The following is a 23,970-nucleotide window of genomic DNA, read 5'->3' on the forward strand; positions in this document are numbered from 1 at the left end:
ATTCACATCTAAACTAGATAAAGAACTACAGACCCATATTATAAAGATCAGAAACCCTAAAGAAAACTAAACAACAGATTTGAAGAGGTACTTCACGAAGGGGATTTCCATATAGTTAAAAATACATGAAAAGGTGAATAATATATTTTAATTTGAGTAAACCATGATTAAAACCCCATTAAGAAACCACTACACATTATGCAATATTTAGTCCAGAATGTCTACAGTTAAGATGACTGAGAGTAACAAGTGTTAGTGATGATGCAGAGCAACAGAAATTCTCATACACTAGAGGCAGTTGGGAACATAAGTTGGTGCAACTACGTCAGGAAATCGTTTGCTGTTAACTTCTAAAATTGAATCTATGTATAACCGATGACACAGGAATTCCACTTCTAGGTATATTTCCAACAGAAATGTATACACATATGACCAAGAAACATGTACAAGCTAGTTGACCACAGTATTTTCCATAATAGCACCAAACCGCCAACAACCTGAATATTGATCAACAGTAGAATAAGTTACCATATATTCATATGATGGAAAAATCCTTACCAATGAAAAGAAATCAACTATAACTATTTAAAAGAACATGTATGTTACAAATATAATATTGAAAGACTCTAGACACAAAAACACTTTGCATCATTCTTTTACAATGAACTTAAATAAAACAGTTCCACTTTTTTGTTTGTTTGTTTTTGGCTTTTTTTTTTTTTTGCCATGTCGTGTGTTTTGCAGGATCTTATTTCCCCCACCTGGGATCGAACCTGGGTCCCCAGCAGTGGGAGTGCAGAGTCCTAACCACTGGACCACCAGCAGTTCCCAATTCTAGTTTAACTACTGTTTTAAGAGATGCATATAAAAGTAATTTATGTGTTTTTAAACTTTTCAGGACCAAGCAAGGTTTAGTTGGATAATTTGATATGAATTAATGCAATTTAAATGCAATTAATAAAGTTCTCAAAATAGTTTAACTTTTCTTTCAGTACTATCATCTCATCTGGATAGTCTACAATGAGGATTATTTCACTTGTTTTGAATGAATGAAAAGGAATTTCCTATGTACTGGCATGTTTCACATTTATAGTATGTTAATGAAATTATTACATCAGTTCATCTGTATACATTAGCACATCATCATTGTTATTTGCTTCATTTCATCAAGGATAGTGATTATAGTTTATCTCATTTGCCTGGTAAGAAATCAATCTAAATCATGAGTATAAAATTTAACTTGGTTTTCCTAATGCATAGCAATCACATTAACATGTGCAAAGGCATGATTTTTATTTTATAACCTCCAGAAAAAGTAGGTCACTTTTTGAATTGTCAGTTACCCTGAGAAATAAAGCAAAATGGCAGATTTGAAGTGTTTTTTACTTCTTCAAATTGAAAATTATATATGCTTTTAAGTCAGGAAAACAAAATTATATTTGGTTTGGCCAACTGTAACTGAAAAAGATGGCATTTTATTCTTTCTTTGATGCAATAAAAAGTATATTTGGGGCTTCCCTAGTGGCGCAGTGGTTGAGAGTCCGCCTGCCGATGCAGGGGACACGGGTTCGTGCCCCGGTCTGGGAAGATCCCATATGCCGCGGAGCAGCTGGGCCCGTGAGCCATGGACGCTGAGCCTGCGCGTCCGGAGACTGCGCTCCGCAATGGGAGAGGCCACAACAGTGAGAGTCCCGCGTACCAAAAAAACAAATAAACAAAAAAAAAAAACAAGTATATTTGTAAGGAGATAATATTTCATTGAATTAACATTTATGTTAATTCTGGCTACTAATATTAAATGGAGAGAAAAGATATCTATTTCCTCACTTTAGTGATAATTTCCTAAATAGATTTTTCAATAGTTAAGAATATCTAGTGGTGTATTATATGCGCTGTTTTTATGTAGTTATATAAAGTAATAATGTTTCAAAAGCTAGAATGATATAATCATGCCATAAACAGGGCATACCCTGGCATAAAGAATCCAGTAAAGCACAACGGAATCACATTTATTATTCCTAAACAGGGAATTCTTAACAAATAGTGCTTGTGTGATTAAACAGCATATGTAATTTCTAATAATGTTAACCTGCAAAAATAAACATTTTAGGTAATGATTTAATATAAGATGGAAATAATCACTTATTTCTATACAGATTCTTTTCAAAAAATTTCCTAAGCTTTGAGTTATAAGTGAAAAATAAAATTTATATATGTGTGTGTGTTTATGTGTGTGTATGTGTATATATATATATATACACATATATAAATAAATTATACATGTGATGACTAAACATATGCATACATTGTGAAATGATTACCATGATCAGGTTAATTTAATACATCCATCACCTCACATAATTACTCGGTGTGTGTGTGTGTGTGTGTGTGTGTGTGTGTGTGTGTGTGTGTGTGTGTGTGTATATATATATACACATATATAAATAAATTATACATGTGATGACTAAACATATGCATACATTGTGAAATGATTACCATGATCAGGTTAATTTAATACATCCATCACCTCACATAATTACTCGGTGTGTGTGTGTGTGTGTGTGTGTGTGTGTGTGTGTGTGTGTGTGTGTGTGTGTTGAAAATAATTAAGATTTACTCTCAGCAAATTTTAAGTAGACAATATTATATTTAAAACTCTGGTCACCATGCTCTACATTAGATCCCTAGAACTTATTCATCTTCTAACTGAAGGCTTGTATTCTTTGATGAGTATCTTCCTATTTTTTCCATCCCAGTCCCAGGTAGTGACAATACAGGCTGTTTTCTCATCTCGTGGACAAAAGAGGATGACTGAAATGCCACTTATTGTTCCACAGTTAGTTCAATGCTGTATTTTGCTGCAGTCTCTTTGAGAATTTTTTTTAACCATATCAGTAAGCCAATTGTGACCTAGTTGCTCAGTGGCATTGAATTTCCTACTACACACAAACCAGTAGAAAGGCTATAAGATTTATGATGTATTCCCAAGATGAAAAGAGACACTCTTAAAATTGTTTTAGATTAAGTTTTTTCCTTCCTTTTGAGCAAGATGTTATTAGGTAGCCTTGGTTAGTCTGTAATCAGTCATTAGCATATACTTTAACTTTTATTTTTAAAAAACTTGAAGATTGTAGTAGATATTCATTCAAAACCATCCTGTTTAAAGGTAATAAACAAAAAGATAAATACTTCTTTTCATTAGGACAAAAATCATCAGTACTGTTTACTCTTGGTCAAAAGAAATAAAACCGAAAGGTAAGATGAAGCTGAAATAGAAGGTATTTATTTCATTATTTAGCACAACAAAAGATGCATTTGTATTTTGACCTGTATTTTCTTTTTTTATTAATAAAAAGTTAGTGTAGCAAATGTCTTAGTCATGAAGATTATATGCCAAATAAAAGAAAAACAAAGTTTCAAAGAAAATTGCATTTATAAGGAAAGAAACTATTACAGAACTAACAACAAATCATATATCTGTTTATTTGTGATAAATAGCATTCACTCTCTTAACTTTCATATATAACATATACCAGTGTCAGTTATGCTAATCATGTTGCACACTTTATCCCTAGCACTATTTATCTTTGTAAAAAAATCATACCATTTCTAACTGGAAGTTTGTACCTTATGACTATTTTCATCCAATTCCCCATCTCCTCACCCCCTTCCTCTGGTAACCACAAACCTGATCTCTTTTTCTATGAGTTTGTTTTTGAAGTATAATCGACCTACAGCACTATGCTAGTTCCTGTGTAAAATATAGTGGTTCAATATTTCTATACATTTCAAAATGATCACCATGATAAGTTTAGTTACCAACTGTCACCATATAAAAATATTACATAACTGACTATATTCCACTGTTTTCAAAACGGGTAGAATATACTTTCACTGAATGAAGATGGAATGGCATTCTAGCTTTCGGAACAACTCCAGATTTCCCTGTATTAGAAGATGATTCAGCTTCCACTGATTCCCCTTGCTCAGGAATGCATGAGATTTAAGTTATATATTGTATAAAGTTACTGTGAGTTTTTGTATGGGGATAAAAATTCTGTTGAGGTGGGGATGTAGTTGGCTTTTGAGAAAATGTACAAGTGACGTTCTTGGAATGATGTTTGAGGAACTTCAGGTCTAAGTTATTGATAATTTTAGTTTGACACCTCTCTTCTAATTTCTTCTGCACCTGACTTGGCTATGTCTCTGTCTATGTCTCCATGTATCTTCTGTAACTTCTGCTTATTAAAAGTTGTTATTGTGTAATTTTATATATAGGAATTCATAAATATATCATACTTTTAAATTGAAAGTTGTAAATTATAAAATGTGTTTATTTCTCATTTAAGACAGTGATCCTTGCTTTCTTTTTCTGGCATTAAATGTCATTTGATGTGTGGATAAAGGGCTCAGGAGTTTTATTTCCAGGGACTTGATACCATGAGTAGTAACTTTTTCATCTGTGAGGAGCCAGGACCCTGCTTTTTGCTTTTCTTCCAAATATACTCCAGTGATTCAATGGCATTTCCTTCTGCAGAATCACATTTTTCAGCCAGGCTTATTAAATATTTTTCAGAAGAAATGTTCATTTTCCTGAGAGTAATTGAAAACTTCAAGGCACATGTTTTCACATATTGAAGGAGTCATCCTCTGCATCTACAGCAGGCAGAACTTATAATTCATTACACTGGAGTGTTTGTAGGCTCGTTTCCTACAGTTGACCTTTTCTAGTTACTTATTTTCTTTGAGGCATATCTGAAATATAATAAACACATTTATTTCAAAGTCTTTGCTTTTACAAAAAGTCTTAAAACAATGTTGTGCACATACACCTCAATGAAACAGAATAATTTTAACCCCAGTTTTATTCACAATGGAAAAGACTTTAGATTACAAATGTTATCCAAGGAAATTAAGCCAAATGATTCTTCTGTTAATAACTATGTTTAGTACCTAAGGCAAACATTTCAGGAATTTTGTGGAAAAGCCAAGGCTTACAAATGTATTTAAGAAAAATTCAAGTATTTTAATGTATATTTCTTGCTATAAGTTGACAAGTTCTCTCATATCTTCAAAAGCCTAAGTACTTGACCCTCAAGCATAAGCCCTTCTCCTATATGTTCTCATTTGTCTTTTAATATACAAGATACATATTTTATTTTACATGATGCCTTTCTGGGATATTATATAGAAATAATGAGGCAGAGATTAATTTTATGAAACTGTAAAGCTGACCATTCAACTGTATTTTAATAGTTAAATAATATCCCTATTATCATCTTTCTCTCTCTCTCTCTATATATATATATATGTTTATTTATTTTAACCATTTTTATACTAAATTTTTGGGGGACCAATGTGAATATTTTTATTTTTCTTCATGGTCAGGGCTTTCTGAGCAGAAGTTGTTGGGATCTGGGTTAAAGGATGACTGAAGAATAACCCTAAGGTAGAACTCTCAGGAGAGATATTAAGAGGCCTTTCGTTCATTCTTCCAGGCCCATTCCTTTACATTCTAGGTTGTAAAAATGTTCCTTTCCTCCCTCCAGATATTTTTTTTATACTAGGGAGCAAAGGTTGGGGTAGCTATGCAAACTGCCCTATAGAAGTTTCAGTATTCATATTTCCAGATTCCTCTACTGTGGTGCAAAACCCTCTCTTGCACACACACACACACACACACACACACACACACACACACACACAAAGAAAAAAGGAATCCAAACATAATACTAAAGATAGTCATCAAATCACAAGAAAAGTGAACAAAAGTAGGAAAAAAAGACCTATGATAACAACCCCCAAACAATTAACAAAATGGCAATAAGGACATACATATCAATAACTCCCTCAAACGTAAAAGGACTAAATGTTACAATCAAAAGACATGGCTGAGTGGATACAAAAACAAGATCAGTATGTATACTGCCTAAAAGAGACTCACTTCAGATCCACAAACACATATAGACTGAAAGTGAGGGGATAGAAAAAGGTATTCCTTGCAAATTGTAAATCAAAAGAAAGCTGGAATAAATATATATTTTTTATATCAGAAAAAAATAGACTAAAAACTGTTACAAGACACAAAGAAGGACACTACAAAATTATCAATGGCACAATCAAAGAAGAAGATATAACAATCTTAAATATATGTGCACCCAATACTAGAACAACTAAATATTAATGAACACAAAGGGAGAAATCGACAGTAACAATGACATCAGGGGACTTTCACACCCCACTTACATCAATGAACAGATCATTCAGAGAGAAAATCAATAAACAAACGTTGACCTCAAATGACATATTAGACAAGATGGACTCAATAGATATGTATAGAGCATTCCACCCCAAAACAGAAGAACATTCTTTTCAAATGTACATGGAACATTCTTCAGGATAGATCACACTCTAGGCCACAAAACAAGCCTCAGTAAATTTAAGAAAATTGAAATCATATCAGTCTTTCACAAACACAACACTATGAGAATAGAAAATAATTACAAGAAAAAACTGCAAAATACAAAGAAGTGGATAAGTAAACAATATGCAACTAAACAAAGAATGGATAAGTGAAGAAATCAAAGAAATTTTTAAAATACATAGAGACAAATAGAAATGAAAACACAATAATCCAAAACCTATGCAATGCAGCAAAAGCAGTTCTAAGGGGGAAGTTTAGAGTGATAAGATCTTACCTGAGGAAACAAGAAAAATCTCAAATAAACAACCTAAACTTACACCTAAAGGAACTAGAGAAAGAGAAACAAACAAAGTCCAAAGTTAGTAGAAGGAAAGAAATCACAAAGATCCAAAAAGAAATGAAAAAGAATCTAAAAAAAATATAAAAAAGATCAATGAAAGTAAAAGCTGGTTCTTTGAAAAGATAAACAAAATAGATAAACCTTTAGCCAGACTCATCAAGAAAATAGGGAGAGGGCCCAAATCAATAAAATCAGAAATGAAAATGCAGAAGTTACAATCAATACCACAGAAATACAAAAGATTATAGAGACTACTACAAACAACTATACTCCAATAAAATGGACAACCTAAAACAAAAGGACAAATTCTTAGTAATGTACAATTTCCCAAGACTGAACCAGGAAGAAAGAGGAAATATGAACAGATAAATTACCAATACTGAAATTGAATAAGTAATTTTTAAACTCCAAAAAAACAAAAGTTCAGGATGAGATGGCTTCACAGGTTTGCTTCTATCAAACATTTAGGGAAGAGTTAACATCTATCCTTCTGAAACTATTCCAAAAAATTGAAAAGGAAGAAGTGTTTTTGAACCCATTCTATGAGGCCAGCATCACCCTGATCCCAAAACCAGACAAAGATATCATAAAAAGAGAAAATTACAGGTCAATATTACTGATGAACATAGATGCAAAAATCCTCAACCAAATACTAGCAAAATGAATCCACAATACATTAAAAGGACCATACACCATGATCAAATGAGATTTATCCCAAGGATGCAAGGATTTTTCAATATCTGCAAATCAATCAATGTGATACATTAACAAATTGAATGAAAACCATGTGATCAGCATATGATGATCTCAATAGATGCAGAAATAGCTTTTGACAAAATTCAGCATTCATTTATGATAAAAACTCTACAGAAAGTGAACATAGAGGGAATGTATCTCATCATAATAAAGCCATGTATGACACAACCCCAGATAACATCATACTCAACAGTGAAAAGCTAAAAGGATTTCCTCTAAATCAGCAACAAGACAAGGATGCCCACTCTCACCACCTTTATTCAACACAGTTTTGGAACTCCTAGCCACAGCAATCAGAGAAGAAAAAGAAATAAAAGAATCCAAATTGGAAAGAAAGAAGTAGAACTGTCACTGTTTACAGATGACATGTTACTATACATAGAAAATCCTAAAGATACCATCTGAAAACTACCAGAGCTCATGAATGAATTTGGTAAATTTTCAGGATACAAAATTAATATATAGAAATCTGTTGCATTTCTATACACTAACAATAAACTATCAAAAAGAGAAATTAAGGAAACAGTTCCATTTACCATTGCATCAAAAAGAATAAAATACCTAAGAAAAGCCTACCTAAGGGGGCAAAAGACCTGTACTTCACAAAATATAAAACCCTGATGAAAGAAATTGAAGACACAAACAGATGGAAAGATATAATGTGCTCTTGGATTGGAAGAATTCATACTGTTTAAATGACCATACTACACAAGGCAATCTACAGATTCAAAGCAATCCTTATTAAAAGACCAAAGGTATATTTCACAGAACTAGAACAAATAATTTTAAAATTTATATGGAAACACAAAAAACCTCAAATAGCCAAAATAATCTTGAGAAAGAACAGAGCTTCAGGAATCAAGTTCCTTGATTTCAGACTACAGAGCTAGGGTAATCAAAACTGTATGGTACTGGCATGAAGACAGAAATGGAGATCAAAGAAATAGAATAGAGAGCCCAGAAATTAACCCAGGTACTTATGGTTAATTAATTTATGACAAAGGAGGGAAGAATATACAATGGAGAAAAGAAAATCACTTCAATGTAGTATTGGTAAAACTGGACAAATACATGTAAAATAATGAAATTAGAATATTCTCTAACAGCATATACAAAAATAAATTCAAAATGGATTAAAGATCTAAATATAAGACATGACACCATAAAACTTGTGCAACACTCTTTGACTTAAATCATAGCAATGATTTTTGGCTCTGTCTCCTAAAGCAAAGGAAATAAAAGCAAAAATAAACAAATGGGAACTAATTAAACTTAAAAGCTTGTGCACAGCAAAGGAAACCATCAGCAAAACAAAAGGACAACTTACTGAATGGGAGAAAATATTCTTAAGTGATATGAAAAATAAGGAGTTAATATTCAAAATATATGGGCAACTCATATAACTAAATGTCAAAAAACAAACAAAACCAATTAGATAATGGGCAGAAGACCTGAATAGACATTTCTCAAAGAGAGCATACAATGGCTGACAGGCATGTGAAAGATGCTCGACATCACTAAATCATCAGGGAAATACAAATCAAAACCACAATGAGATATTGCCCCACATGTGTCAAAATGGCTATCATCAAAAAGAACACAGATGACAAATGTTGGTGAGGATGTGGAGAAAAAGGAACCCTTGTACACTGTTGGTGGGAATATAAATTGGTGCAGCCACTGTGGAAAACAGTATGAAGGTTTCCCCCCCAAATTAAATAGAACTACCATATGATTCAGCAATTCTACTCCTGAGTGTACATCTGAAAGAAACAAAAACACTAATTCAAAAAGATACATGCACCCCAATGTTTATAGCAGCATTATTTACAATTGCCAAGATATGGAAGCAACTTAAATGTCAATAAACATACAAATGAATAACGAAGAGGTGGTGTATATATACAATGGAATATTACTCAGATGTAAAAAAGAACAAAATTTTGCCATTTGCAGTAATATGGATGGAGTTGGAGGGTGTTATGTCAAGCAAAATAAGTCAGACAGAGAGAGAGACAAATACTAGATTATATCATTTAGATGTGGAATCTAAAAACTACAACAAACTAATGAATATAACAAAAAAGAACAGACTCACAGATATAGATAACAAATTAGTGGTTACCAGTGGGGAGAGAGGGGTGGGGAGGGGCAATATAGGGGTAGGGAATTAAGAGGTACAAATTATCATCTATAAAATAAGCTACAAGGATATATTGTATAACTTAGAAAATATAACCAATATTTTACAATAACTATAAATAGAGTATAACCTTTAAAATTTTTGAATCATAATAATGTACATCAACTATACCTCAATAAAAAATAAAGGACTTATAAGTAAGTAGTGTCTATATTGCATTATTTTGCAATACTATGTTCTGTAGTTAGAAGCACAGCCATTACAACTAATACTAGCTTGTAGGGTCAGCTATGTTTGGAAACCATTTATTCAATTGCATTTTTCTATATAACATGTTCTACAAAATTTTAAATGTCAAAAAAATCACTAAATAGCAAAATGATATTTTAAACAGATTTTTTAAGTCTGGAAAGTGCTACTTTCTTCATCAAACATAGAGTATAACTGTTTTCTATATTGTTACTCTTTGTTGGAATAACTTCAAATAGTAAAACTGGGGAAAAGGAAAAAAATATCAGTGAATCTGTGTTTAGGCACAAGGTATCAGAAGGGGTGGTGGAAATCACTGAACTATAAGTTGCTAATTTCCCTAAGAAATTCTAGGAAGCTTTTGAAGGATTCCTTCATTAAATAATTTCCTGAAAGTGCTTTAGAAAGTTCAGAACATTTCTTCTGCTTTGTTCTTTCTTCTCCTTCTAGTATTCCCGTTACATGTATGTTGTCCCTTTTGAAATTGTCCCAAAGTGCTTGGATGTTGTGTTCTGATTTTTGTAGTTTTTTCTCTTGGCATGCAGTTTCAGAAGTTTCTGCTTATCTTTTACCAAATTTGCTGATTCTTTCCTTGTTGTGATCAATCTACCAAAGAGCCAATCAAAGGCATTCTTTATTTCTTTTACAGTGTTTTTGATTTGTAGCATTTCCTATGATACTTTGTTAGGGTTTCGATCACTCTGCCTATATTGCCCATCAGTTCTTACATTTGATCTACTTTTTCATTTGGAGCTCTAAATGCTTTAATCATGATTACGGTAGATCGCCTCTCTAATAATTCCAATTTGTGAGTCTGTTTCTGATGATCTATTACGACTCTTCTTTTCCTTGTCTTTGGCATGCCTTGTTATTTTTTGGTTGAAACCCAAGCATGCTGTATTAAGTAATAAGAGCTCATGTTAACATATTTGGTTTGAGGATTTATGGTAAACTAGCTAGGAGCTGGTCTATGTTTAAAGCTTGTGGATATAGGCGCCAGGGGCTTGAATTCTTCTAGTGTCTTTGTTTCTGTCCCTTAACTTTGGACTTTAACTATTCCTCCTCAAAAAAAGTCTGAGTCGTGTGGCTCTTTCAGCTGTAACCCACTGTTTTTATACTGGAGGCCTGTTGGTATTGTGTGAGGAAAAAAGAATGTTCTATAATTTAAAAAATGTCAGATGGGGCTTCCCTGGTGGCGCAGTGGTTGAGAATCCGCCTGCCGATGCGGGGCACACGGGTCGTGTCCCGGTCCAGGAGGATCCCATGTGCCGCGGAGCGGGTGGGCCCGTGAGCCGTGGCCTCTGAGCCTGCGCGTCCGGAGCCTGTGCTCCGCAACGGGAGAGACCACGGCAGTGAGAGGCCCACGTACCGCAAAAAAATAAAAAATGGCTTTTCAGGGCCTGTATCTTGGGGATATCAAATTTGCACACTTTTTTTTTTTGTGTGTGTGATATGGCTATTGTTGTTTTTTGTTCCCTAGTTCTCTACTACCTTCCCTGGCTATAGTGTTCTTAATCTGTTTCCATGAAGCTCTGTCGTTGGTTGACTATGATTTTGGTTGTTTTTTTGTTTTTGTTTTTTTCCATGAGATGAGACAAGAAGTCTGGAAAGGAGATTGAGCTGGGGGTATTCCCTTCTCCCAACTGGGATAAGGTTCCAACATTAGAGAGTGGATCTTTTTTATGGAGAAGGTTTAGTGTATTTCACAAGGATTACTTGCCCTCTTCTGCCAGAGACAGGAAGGGTTATTTCTTGGATTTTCAGTGTGAGATTCTGATGGGATTCCTGGAGGTAAAGCTCATGGATATGAGGAGGTCCCTAAAACTTAGGAACACAGGAGTGTTTGACTCAAGCTGCTCCAAACTTAGCCTCCAGAAATTCATCAAAATGACTATTTAAACATCCCAACTAGTTTATGGTTCCAGAGTCTTCTGCTCTAGGTAGACAGGTCTCATCTGTCTCTCTCTGGGTGGAACTGTTTTTCCAGGTTTTGGGTGGTGATTTCCCTGTGACCTCAGTTCTTTTATGGGTCTAAAAAAAAGTCACTGATTTTCAGTTCTTCTAGCTTTTTTGGTTGTAAGAATGGAAGCAATTCTCCTCATGGAGGAGCTTTAAACACCAAGGTTGAGGAAAAATGGTTCCGTAAGCTCAGTGCTTCCAACATCTCCTAGAGATTTTGAAGCACAAATTCCAGCATCTGAAAGACCTAGTTAATACTAGCTAAGGTGGGAAATTAGGACAACTGAAAAGAAGGAATTAATCTGCAGATCAATAGAAGATTTAGTCAATATTCCTAGGCAATGGGTAATAATAGAGAATATGAGCTATCTAATGAGTACACCAAGACCATGAGATTTTGTGAAACCAAGGGTATCCAGCAGAGACTTGCCCCTTCAACATGGCACCCCAAGTTTGATGAATTTAGATAATTGCAAAAATAACGAACATTAATACAAGAGTCTAGAGTTCAAAGGCCTTATTCTGGACTGGTCTTTCATTCTAGATAAGTGACTATTACTTCTTACTCAACATGCCCTTCAAATAGCCTCCTTGATTCATTTTGTTATACCAGCCTAGCTTTAACCCTTATGTTCCCTATATTTTGGCCTTATAAACTGGCTGATTTGTTTATTGGTTCACAAGATCATCTTTCTGATTCAAAAAATATTCTGTTCTATAGATTGCCCTCAGTTTATTTTATTGCATCTAATATTAGATGCATTGGATGATAGGAAACTAACAGCTTAAGAAACCACAGAATGATTAGAGGTATCATTGAAAGGTCATTATCAATAACCAAGAATACCACTTCCTAATTTTTTCATTCTATGTCACATAAGGTGGGGAAAACCAGAAATGAATCATTATTTATATGCAGAAAGATGAAGATATAAACTGTTGATACATTTGGGTCCTATAAAATGGAAACTAGGCTAGTAGCATCCTTTAGTCTAGGCCTCAAGTTCACAGTGGTTTCAAGTTTGACTTCTACTTAGTTCTGTTTTTTTAAAAATGTCCCTTCAAGTAACCTGGTTTTTTTTTAATCCAATAATCTTTGAGTGTAAATTAGAGTAAGCTTTAGAGATTCCAAACAGTAATCTATCCTTCAAATACCTAGTAGAAGGTGTAGCTAAACGTTATCACTTTAAACATCAGGTATTTTATTGTTATAGTTGTGATTAACATTGCCATTTACTGAGGTTATCAAGTACCTTCCATGAATGACCTTAAACATTTATGTGATATTATTGAAAATTTTATATGGTATTTTATAACCTGTGTTTCTCATCCAATATTTTCATGATATCAGCACGTACTTTTACATTCCCAGTATTCCTACATCCAGGAACAATATATCCTCTCCAAATTCTAGACTACAAACTAATCACAGACATAAGGATAAATCTCATTAGGAAATAATATAAGGATAAAATTTATCATTTAAGTGAAAGTCCGAGACTCTTTCATTGAGAAAACTTTAATATTTATAATAGTATGCAATGCATATGTTCATTAATCTAACTGGTCATAAAAATACTTAATTAGCTTTCCTTGAAAGAATTGCATCTCCCCCTTATCATTTGGCTGAATAGAGAAAGCACAAGGAGACAGACCGAAAGTATACCTCTGAGCCATAGGCTGGGCATTAGGACATATGGTTAACACAGGTTAGTCAAATTCTCAATTTCTAAAACAACTGGAAAAAACAACCAAAGATACAAGCAAATTCATACAAATATATCTGTATACAATTATAGGCTCATCAATATTATATATATGAATACGCATTTGTATATATACAATAGATAAATATATATAAGATATTGAGTCATAAATGTATATTGAATTTTATAGTAAAAGATTTTAAAAATACAGTGTTCATAGTATTAGACCTGATGTGATAATGAGTACAATATGTTATATGAATTTTTATCTGGATCTCACTTCCATTTCTACAACCTCTACCACAACCCCCTCCTCATACACACATATACAAATATACAGCATTTTTATTCCATGTGAGCATTTTGAAATGCTGGTGATAATCCTGATATATCACATATACATTTCTGTCTATCAAAGGTGCATACAACCCTTAGTGCATCCATGTTTTAAAAAGTAAAACTAATGAATTCCTGCAGCATTTTATCCAGGCAACAGTCTTATTTGGATGCAGGGTGGAATAAAACACAGGACCTATCTAAACACGGCAAGGTTATCTCCAGACCATTGAATACCCCTATTCCTTGTCAATTCTTTTTATAGGTTTTTCATCAATTTGGTCACAGAAAACAAAAATTTATTCCTTTCTCCAGTTATAAGAAAGTGATAAATGAGAACACAATTCACAAATACATCTGGCATGATACCTTTCCTAGTAGAGACATGACAAAAGTTCAATTATTTGGGAAAAACCAATAGCTTGGTTTACCAAAGAGCTATTTAAGTAAAGGTCAGAAAAACTTTTAAGAGAATGAAAGAATCTGGTTAACTTTTCAAGAATGATTTGTCACATAAATAAAATTGTTTACAACTTATATATAATATAGAAAAATTGTTTTAAAATTTAGAACCAAACAAAACATACTGGGGAAATATTTACCACAGTAACTGCCCCAGTAGTATTCTGTTCTTGCCCTTTTTATGTGCATTAATATAATTTTGTATTTTTTTTCTAATTTAATCCAATGCCATCCACAATCCCAAGTAAAAAATGAATTTATACTCCAAACCTGATTTTGTCTGAATTTTACAAACGTGGATTTGTAAACATAACCACATAATGGATATATGTTTATCAATCAGAGCTAAAAAATAGATTGTCAGTTGTTAGCATTCTGAATAAAACATCGGATATTACAATAAAAATTTCAAATATATCTATATACTACCCCTCTATAAAACCTTTCAATAAAAGTTAGCTATTACTTTAATATATGTTAAAATTTTTAGAGTTAAATACTTAAATGCATTTTCTAACTAATCCTAATAATTCTACAAAAACAATTCTATAATTATTTAGACTTCACAGATGATGAAACTGAGGCTTAGAAGGTTTAATAAATATTTCAAGGTTACACAAGCAATTAATGACAAAGATTGAAAGTGAACCAAAGATCTCTAAAACTGAAATTTAGGAAACTTCTGTAATACCTCACTGCCTTTCCATCATTAATTATGTCACCTGAATCCCTCACATTGCCTGTAAAGCACATGGTCCTCTGCTCACATCATCAGCCTCAACTTTCTTTTCCTGCTTCAGATTCGGCCACAAGTAATCATATTTGTTTGTTTGCTTTATGACTATTCCATCTTTTCTCTGCCTTAGGCTCTTTGTACATGTTTATTCTTTCTGCTTGGAACTTACCCTGGATAAATCCAGTTGTTCAGGTATGGTCATAAATGCAACTTTCTGAGAGAAGTCTTCCCTTTCCCATCCCTCTCAGACCACAGCAAGTCTTGGTTTTACTATTTCCTGTTATTTGCTGGATTCACATCCAGTGTTTTCTCATGGCACATATTTAGATAAATCCCTGTAGCTGCTTGACATCTATTTACCATTCTTTACATAAATGTCATGTAAGCCCAGGTGGCACAGTGTTGTTCATTGTTATATCCATAGTGCCTAAAGCAGTACTTGGTGTAAACTAAGCACAGAATAAATTTGTTAGTAAATGAAAAAAATAATGAATTAATCAGCAAGATATAGGATTCTCTTTGATATTTAAATAGACTATATTAGTGATGTGCAAAGTAATTTTAGAGAAATAGAATATTTTCCAGGTCCATGAGATACATCTGAAATACAATAATAAATCTGGAGAATATTTCATTCAATCATAAGTGGAGTACAGGATCTTTCAAAAGTAAAAGTAGGAAAGGCAATCATCCAAGTTTCTGGAACTTCATACTATAGCTGTAATTATCATATGGAAATACAAATGTGATCAAACCTCCCCTGGGCTTGACACACAGCAGTAACTTCCAAGCACACTTAGAATAAATAACAACTTCCACATATGAGCCCATCTGACCATTATCTCGATGATAGCACCTCCTGCTGTGGAACTGTGTATACCAAACTTAATTTGATGTCATTGAAATTTGAAATATTTCCCTAATTTCCTTTTTTCTAGCTCCACACTCTCCAAGAAACTTAACTGTTGCCAGATAGTTTTCTCAAATTTACCTCACCACCTCACCTCCCACAGTTAAAACACTGCAAAGAGTTCAAAAGCTTAGTATTGTTAGTACACAAATCAAAATTCATAACATGCTTCCTTCTTTCAATCCATGCTTCCTTTTGCTCTCTGCACATCAGCAACCATGGCCTTTTTCAGTTCCTCTAACTCTTTTCTGCCACAAGACCTATGCATGTGTTCTTTTCCTTTTACCTAAAATAATTCCATCCACTCCCTTCTCTCCTAGTTAACTAGTTTTTCTTAGTTTCTTCACTTCCTCCTGAATACCTTCTTTGGTTTCCCCAGTTACTTAAATCTCTGATTTTAACACTTTGTAATGCCCTACATTTATTATAGAGGTAATTGTGTGTGTACATTTAAAATTAATATCTATCCTCTTTACTTGAACATACACGCTATGTGATTAGATTGTTCTTTGATTCTTACCTCTTTAACACCTAACACAGTGCCTGGCCTATAGCAATTTTAATATATACATTTGTCAGAAAAAAAAAGAAAAAATCAACATGCTGATAGTTGGGCTACTGTGGAGTTTAATCATAGGGAGAGAAAGAGCTTTCAATTTCTGAAAGTATCTGGTTCACTTGAGAATTGTCTTAGAAATATTAGCTACACTTCCAATCAAAAACTAAGTTCCCTCTCTAACTGCAAATCTCCTATTTGTAGTCACCTGTCTGTGAAGCATAAATCTGTTTCAGTTAGCAGAAGAGTTAGGGCAGCCATCAACAGATAGGATGGTTAGTATTCCAGGAAGCAACAAATTACAAAAGACTACGTGTACTAGGGATGCTAGATATGATGCTCTTTCAGTAAGACAGTCAGGTTTTCCACCTCCTATATTTAAAATGGAAAAGGCAGAAAGGATGAAGAAGTTATGTGCTTAAAATTAATGGATTAGACATTCCAAGGAAAAAGAGGCCCAGTGGGAATGACAATATACAATATGTAATTAAGGCATATGACTACCAATAGTAACAAAAATAACCACTAAGAGTTTTTGAGCATTCCCAAAGTGCCAGGCACTATGCAAAAGAGAGTAGCTAATCCCCAGATGAGAATGGAATCCTAGCCAACTTCCAGCTCCAGTTTCAATTCACTTAGTCTGTTTAAGCACACTAGAGTCTACAAACCAAACATGCAAATTTAGTGATTTACAATAAGGATGAAAAGGGAGGAGACAAATGAACTCTATTTTTCTTCTAAAGAAAGAGAGACTCATTTAGCATTTAACAATAAACTTCTTAATGTAAGGGACCTGAATGACTCTTTTCTTTGGAAATAGAGTATTATTCTTATATAAATTTTAAAAATGAGCTCTCTGTGTGAGGTTCTATACTACAGTTTTAAGTGAGATGTCAGCATTTAAAGTCTTTTTGGTAGCCAATAGTTTACCTTCACTAATTCAACCAATGTTTTTTGAGTACCTCTTCACTTCATTTGTCAAGTACTTTTAAGTGTTCAAGTGCTTACAATAAATACTCATGAATTTCGTATTTCTATGCATTAAAACCTTAGTATTATCAGAATATTTTAAAATATTTTTGAAAGTAAGAATAGCTGTGCAATCACTACCCATATAAAGAACTGGAACATTGTTGGTGCCAAAAAAAAAAAAAAAAAAAGAAAAGAAAAAAAAGAAAGAAAGAGAAAAAAGCCCTTGTCTCATCCTTCCCTAACACTGCACATTTTCTTATTAACAAAATAATGACCATCCTGACCTTAAATTTCATCATCATAGCAGGGTTTTGCCTGCTTTTTAAATATCATTTCATGGATCATAAGATATATAGTATTTTGTTTGTTTTCTTTTAATATTGTAGTTCTGCAACACCATCCATGTTGTTGCATATAGCTGTAGTTATTATTACCACATAATACTCTATAGAATGCTTATTACACAATTTATATATGTATTTTATCCTTAATGGATATTTGGCATGTTTCCAAGTACTTGAATATTAACAAATAATACTGTTATACTAAGTTTTAAATAATAAGTCTATTTAGTTTTTAGTTTCAGTTAATTATTGTTTCCTCCTAATTTTCTCTCTCTACCCTATTAGATTCCAATTAACCTTAAATGTTGTTTTGATCATGTCCCTTCTGTTTCTTCATGAATGCATTCTTCTAAATACATTCTAGTTCATTAAGTTTCTTTCTAGCTATGCCTGGTTACATTCTAAAAATTACCAATTATCATTTATTCCTAGAATGTATTTTCTAGTTCTGTGACAAAATCCTCAATATCTTTAATCTGTGAACATATATAATTTTAAAGTACACATTTGACAATACCATTATCTATCACATCTATTTCTATTGGGGTTTTTTTTGGCCATTAGGTTTTATTAATGTGCTCTTATCTACTCATACTTAGCTATTTTCGTTGAGTGCCAGAAAGGATTTATTTTTGCTCATGTCAGGGACTTAGGCTATAGGCAAAAGCAGTAACACAGAACCTTAATCCTGCAGGAGTTATATGTGATGATAACATTTATATTTTATCAATTCTGGTAAATATTGCCTTTAAAGTAATTACTACATTTATCATAAATATAAATAAATTTGAATTATGTCTACCATTTTATTGTCAACAATGTGTCAATTCTTTTATGTTGCTTTATTTTTCCAGTTTTCCTTCTTCTTGAGTAACAAAATATTTTCCATTATTTTTCTCCTCTACTAACTTATTAGTTATATACTATAATTTTGGTGATTATACCAGAAATTATGGCTTGCATTCCTGATTATATTAAGTTAATGAATTTCCAAAACAATAGAAGGATGTTAGATTGTCCTTAATTCCATTCATTCACCTCTGCTTTTCAGGTTATTGCTTGGGGATTCTACTTCTTCATTTATTTTGAGCTACAAAGCACATTATCATCACCATATTGTATGGTGAATATTCATTTAGATTTACCTAAAGATAAATATTTTTTATTACTATGCATTAAAAAATTTTTTCTATATGTGATATTTTTTTCCCCTGGAAAGCTGTTTATAAAATTATTTTAGTAGGCGTCTGATAGCATTAAATTAACTCAATTTTTGTTCTGGAAATCTCTTCTCATTTCACTTTCAAGAATAATTTTTTCTGAATATCAACTTATAGGTCATGTTGATATTCCTTTCACACCTTAAGATGACATTCAGTTGTTCCCATGATTTCCATGGAAAAAAATAGCAGAAAGTCTTAAAATTGCCTTTGAAAGTTTTATTTTCCTAGAATGTCCTAAGATCTAAGATTCAAGATTATCTTCTTGTGCTTTATTTTCAATAGTTTTACTTTGTTGTGCCTAGGGGAGTTTTCTGTTATTGTTGTTGTATTGTTAATTACAGTTGTTGTTCTTATCCTGCTTGAGTTTCATTGTGCAATCAGAATCTGTAGTTTCATGGCTCCTCAGTTTTTGAAACTTCTCGGGCATTATGTCCTCAAATATTACTTCTGAACTATTGTCATCTCTTCCTACTACTGGAACTCACAATATACATTATGGTAGAATTTTAAACTCTGATTCATTTTTATATATACATTTTATTAATTATCTTTGGTCTTGTCAAATATACTGTCGAACTTATATACTGTGTATATACTTTCAGTCTTTTTAGTTATGGAATTTCCATTGCTTGTAAGTATAGGTTCTTGTTTTATGATAAACATACTTACTTCATCATTTTTTATTTGTTATACTATCTGATAAAATCTAATATGTTGGTCTGTTTCTGTTTAATGTTCTGTCCACTTAGCCCTTTTTATTTTGCTTTTTGTTGTGGCAAGGTGTAGGTAGGGTTGTATATATTTATTTATTTATGAGATTGCTTTATTATTCCAAACACTTGTCGCCTGTCAACAATGAGGCATTTTGTCATGTGGTTTTGAACTTCCTTCTACTAGAAGTTGATTATGTGTCCTCACTCCATTGATTTAGAGCTTGTCCATGCACTTTACTTTGGCCAACAGAATGTCAGCAGAAGTAACTCTGTGGATACTCAACCTAGGCCTTGAAACATCACACATCCACTTGTCCCTCTGGGAATTTCTGAATTCCATTATGGAAAGAAAAATCCCTCATTCTAAAAAATGAAGGGCACATGAAGGTGATATAGACCCAATCTCCAGCTTAAAACCAATCAGAGCTCACTCTAGCCAGGATCATCTGAATCAGAGTTGATGAACATATGAATGAGGGAAATAACTGTTGTTTTAAGCTACTGAAATCTTAAGGTTATTAGTTAAGCAGTATTATTGTAGCAATAGTTGACTAAGATAGAAATTAATACCTAGGAATAATATGTAGCTGGAAGGAAAAAATAACACTAAAATATGTGGCTGTGACTTTAGGATAGGAGGCAACCATAAAGAAACTATTCTTAGAATTTGGAAGAGTGTATGCTATAAGGAAATTGTTATAGATGGTTGGTATATATAATGATGTCTATTATGTACTGTCAAATATTTGGTGTAACTGTCACATGTGATAAATTGGAAGGCAGAAATTATACCTAGTTAATGTGTCATATGGGGAAAGAAGATTTTGAGGCAGAGTGTTGAATGTATAAATTGGCTTTTGCTAGCTTCATTTCATAAATAACTATAAGAAATGGATGAGGTAGGGAAAAATAAACTATCCAATTTGCAAATGAAATTTAGAAAGAGTAAACTGTGCCCAGAAGTTGCTTTGGAAAGTTACTCTGTTTATCAACAAATCAATGTACTGACAGCTTCAGCAAAGGGAGGGGGGATCTAGGGCTCCATCATGGAAAGATGTTCTCAGGGTAAACAGGTGAGTACTAAATTAAGTGTGTGGCTATAAATCTCTTTATTAGTACCTTTGAGAAAATGCAAATGGTATTTAGAACATTTTAGCTAAATAAAAGCTCCTAAAAAGATAAGGACATGGTCACAAATAATCATTACATGCCCTGAATAATATATCCACAAATAAATCTAGAGAGAAAGGCAGTTTGCCAAGAACTGGACATGGAATTAACTTGAATCTCAGGAATTTTCTTTATAATGGTACTACCTAAGAAAAGAATATGACATATAAAGGGACCTTTGGGGCCCCATCTCTTTACAGGCAGGCTGCAGACTGACTTACAGCAACCTACCAAGTAAGGCATTTTCTCTCACGATATCCTCAGAAGTAGACTAGGATGGTGGAAAAGAAATAGTGGATGGAGAGAAAAGCTCTGGGAAAACAATAAACTGCAGAGAAACTCACAGGGAGCAAAAAATCTATTCTTTAACTCCAGGTTATGGGACAAGAAAATATTTTCCCAGCACAGCTTAAGAATTGCTAGGGTTCAATGACTACTACCTGCTTCTCTTGCTTCTCTCTTTCAAATCAGAGTGTTTGTTACAGTTACCCTATCCTTATTTCAGAATCTATTTTCTGGAGTGTTTAAGTCATAAAAAACTTGCCTTTTTAGTTACTAGTTTTACAGATTGACAAACCTCATCGAGACCGGATATAAACCACAACATTCTGGGCCTGACGCATGATAACAATGATTAGATGAGACAGTTGAGGATTTGAGGATGAGTTTGAGCAAATTTTGATTATGGGAAAAATCACTAAAATGTTGGATTTTGGTACATGGCATTGCTTTGACAATTCTTTGCTTCCCTGAATCCATGCCCTTAGTCACTTGACTTCACAGTTCCTCCCACTACATATGGAGTGCATTTCCCCACCCACTGAGAGTAGGCTTACTCTGTGACTCTCTTTAGCTAATATATTCTCAGTGGATGTGACAGTTTACAGTATTTCACCCTAGACTTGAGTAGGCATTCTGGGTCTCTGCCTAATCTCCTGGTAACTTTCTACCTCTCCCATAAGAAAAACTCCCTTTGGGTAGATAAAGCTTCTTTATCATGGACTCCAGAATAAACACACATGATGTAGAGTTGTTCTATCCAAACATCATACTGAAGCACCTTTGCCCCAATCAAGCCTCAGATGGATGAAAAAAGATAAGCTATTTTTGTAGTATGCTGCAGAGCTTGGGGGTGGTTTGTAATATAGATTTTTGTGTATATTTTTTATTGAATACTAGAAATTGTGTATAGGAAATTGTAAGGCCTATGAATACTATTACCTTCTTCCAGAGTAAGTTCATCAGTCCTTAGGTAGGCTATAAAAGTAGGAGCAGACCACCTTAATCTAATCAATAATGAGTTACCTGATGGTGGTTTTCAGTCTTTTTAAGGCTCCATCTGTCTTTGGTTTGCTCCCATCCTTCCAGGGAAACAAACCTACAGCCTGGAGTGTATCATAGGGCCTCTCCAACTTTGATTCCCTACACTCAAATTTTTGTCTCCACAGTAACAGAATACTGTAGAAAATTCTACTTTGCTTTTCAGCCCCTTTTAACTTGGCTTCTTATATTGATATCTTATGCTGCTATGAATTCAGCAAATGCTTTGAAGGAAATTGAGTTTCATGCTCACTTCTCCATATCTCCCTTCTCTCTGGGATCATGGATTCTCAAGTCCTGGCAGCACGGTCAGTCACCAGCTTCAATTTTTGTTTCTCTAGCCTCATGAGATTGTTAAAAGCTCTGTTGCTTTCTGTCTTCCTTAGAGTGGTCTTCTTGCCCAGTTCCAATAATCAGCAGATACTTGTCCTATGAAATGTCATAGAGAGTAAATTGACAGTTCAAAATATTGGCTCTCCTTTCACAAGTTCCATTCTATGAGGTCTTCCCTTCTCTCCATGATGTGTGCCCATGAAGTTCCGTCTAACTTGGCAGGTTTTTGGTGCCCTGAAGCAGAACTCTTCTGTATTTCATCCAACTTTTCTAGTTCTCAGTAAGAGCATTGGTGTAATGCAAGTGATTCTATCAAAGGCAGAGATGGTATCCCAAAGTAATACCTTTTATTTTTATATGTTTATTATTTATAATTTTCTCAAAGTTTTCATTGGGAAATTGTACCCTTTAATTAAAAATATATGAAGTAATCATTTATTCTCATATCTAATTAAATGACTTCAGGGAAAGATTGCTTTTATTAAAATCAGTGCTTTAACCAATCTGGTTATATCATATTGATTAGCTTTCTCCAGATCCTATTTCTAAGAGCTGGCTTGTCATTTACACACAACCAAAGTATATCATATAAACTGAATTTTAATTTTACCAGACGGTAAGTGTTCCCACTCATTTAAAAACATAACTGCACACACATGTTTTCTTTTCAACTTAGAATATACTGTCAAAAAGCCACTATAATATACTCCATTAATCTACTAAAAACTATATTCTGTTTTCTTGTATGATGTTAAAAGTTTAGAAATGTTTTCATGTTATTACCTTAATATTTAAAGGAACTGAAAATATATCGAGAGTATTATATAGCAGTGGATGTCTTTTGTGTTATTTTTAACAGACAATAAATTATATTTTTCCCTCAGAACAATATGGACTGCTTATCCTATAAAGAACACTGATGGGTATATTTACTGGATGTGGTTCTACATGGTGCTTCTTAGCAGGCAGGAGTTTCTCAGCATTCCTTTTCTTCAGTATTATGTTGATAATAGGATTTCATTACAGAAATCTCCATACCCATATTGCAAAATATTATATTATTATGTTTAATTTAAATTTAATTTAATGAGAAACTACTTTCCTCATTTAACTTCATTTTTGAATCCAATTCAGTTTTTCTTCAATAGGATAAATACAGACTCTGTATTAAAAATGGTGAACTGACTTTTTTATTATTCATCATGTTTGATTTCTTTTTCAATTTTTATTCAAAAGAACTTAAAATAAAAATTTTATAACCTCAGATTCAGATGTCACTTGATTATCTAATTTTGTAATTTACTCACAAACTATTGTC

Source organism: Kogia breviceps, chromosome 3, assembly GCF_026419965.1.
Source record: "Kogia breviceps isolate mKogBre1 chromosome 3, mKogBre1 haplotype 1, whole genome shotgun sequence".
In the NCBI taxonomy this organism is placed as follows: domain Eukaryota; kingdom Metazoa; phylum Chordata; class Mammalia; order Artiodactyla; family Physeteridae; genus Kogia; species Kogia breviceps.